Here is a 2,237-nt window from a genome sequence, read left to right on the forward strand (position 1 = left end):
GTTTCAAGAGTGTTTAATCTATCATAAATACTAGCAAGAGATGAATCGAAATTACTAGCTGAGCTAGATGATGTAACCAATTTCTTTATGGCATTAAAAGCTTGATCCCCATCGCAGTGAAGGAAATCTCCTCCCACTAAAGCATCCACAAGCATATCTATAGCGAACAATAAGCCCAAAATAAAAATTACTAAGAAGCAAACTTAGAGTCATTCTAGGTTCTGTTTTACCATAAAAATCCAAAATTCTAGACCAAGCTTCTTCAAAACTCTCCTCACTCCCTTGTTTAAAAGTAAAGATCAATTCATCGGGTGACGGAGTAACAAGTGCAGGACTAGACATGATAACAAAATAAAGTAAATGCAAGTAACTATTTTTTTGTGTTTTTAATATGGAGAACAAGACAGTAAATAAAGTAAATCTAGCAACTAATGTTTTTGTATTTTTGATATAGAAAGCAAACAAAGCAGTAAATAAAGTAAAGTAAAGGAAGACAAAAACAAAGTAAAGAGATTGGATGTGGGAGACTCCCCTTGCAGCGTGTCTTGATCTCCCCGGCAACGGCGCCAGAAAAAGTTGCTTGATGGCGTATAAGACACACGTCCGTTGGGAACCCCAAGAGGAAGGTGTGATGCGTACAGCAGCAAGTTTTCCCTCAGTAAGAAACCAAGGTTATCGAACCAGTAGGAGTCAAGGAACACATGAAGGTTGTTGGTGACGGAGTGTAGTGCAGCGCAACACCAGGGATTCCGGCGCCAACGTGGAACCTGCACAACACAATCAAAGTACTTTGCCCCAACGTAACAGTGAGGTTGTCAATCTCACCGGCTTGCTGTAAACAAAGGATTAAATGTATAGTGTGGAAGATGATGTTTGTTTGTGAAGAACAGTAAAGAACAGAGTTTGCAGTAGATTAAATTTCAGATGTAAAGAATGGACCGAGGTCCACAGTTCACTAGTGGTGTCTCTCCCATAAGATAAATAGCATGTTGGGTGAACAAACTACAGTTGGGCAATTGACAAATAGAGAGGGCATAACAATGCACATACATATCACGATGACTACTATGAGATTTAATCAGAGCATTACGACAAAGTACATAGACCGCTATCCAGCATGCATCTATGCCTAAAAAGTCCACCTTCAGGTTATCATCCGAACCCCTTCTAGTATTAAGTTGCAAACAACAGACAATTGCATTAAGTATGGTGCGTAATGTAATCAACATAAATATCCTTAGACAAAGCATTGATGTTTTATCCCTAGTGGCAACAGCACATCCACAACCTTAGAACTTTTTGTCACTGTCCCGCATTCAATGGAGGCATGAACCCACTATCGAGTATAAATACTCCCTCTTGGAGTTACAAGTATCAACTTGGCCGAGCCTCTACTAGCAACGGAGAGCATGCAAGAACATAAACAACATATATATGATAGATTGATAATCAACTTGACATAGTATTCCATATTCATCGGATCCCAACAAACACAACATGGAGCATTACAAATAGATGATCTTGATCATGATAGGCAGTTCACAAGATCTAACATGATAGCACAATGAGGAGAAGACAACCATCTAGCTACTGCTATGGACCCATAGTCCAGGGGTGAACTACTCACACATCAATCCGGAGGCGATCATGGTGATGAAGAGTCCTCCGGGAGATGATTCCCCTCTCCGGCAGGGTGCCGGAGACGATCTCCTGAATCCCCCGAGATGGGATTGGCAGCGGCGGCGTCTCTGGAAGGTTTTCCGTATCGTGGCTCTCGGTACTGGGGTTTTCGCGACGAAGGATATAAGTAGGCGGAAGGGCAGAGTCGGAGGCGGCGCGGGGGCCCCACACCATAGGCCGGCGCGGGCCCCATGCTGGCCGCGCCGCCCTATGGATACGGGCCCCCGTGGCCCCACTTCGTATCCCCTTCGGTCTTCTGGAAGCTTCGTGGAAAAATAAGACCCTGGGCGTTGATTTCGTCCAATTCCGAGAATATTTCCTTTGTAGGATTTCTGAAACCAAAAACAGCAGAAAACAGCAACTGGCTCTTCGGCATCTCGTCAATAGGTTAGTGCCGGAATATGCATAATAATGACATAAAGTGTGTATAAAACATGTGAGTATCATCATAAAAGTAGCATGGAACATAAGAAATTATAGATACGTTTGAGACGTATCAATAATATTCTCATAAGAGATTGAGGATTAATTGTCCAAACTGAAACTTCCACCATGAT

Source organism: Lolium rigidum, chromosome 3 (genome assembly GCF_022539505.1).
Source record: "Lolium rigidum isolate FL_2022 chromosome 3, APGP_CSIRO_Lrig_0.1, whole genome shotgun sequence".
Classification (NCBI taxonomy): domain Eukaryota; kingdom Viridiplantae; phylum Streptophyta; class Magnoliopsida; order Poales; family Poaceae; genus Lolium; species Lolium rigidum.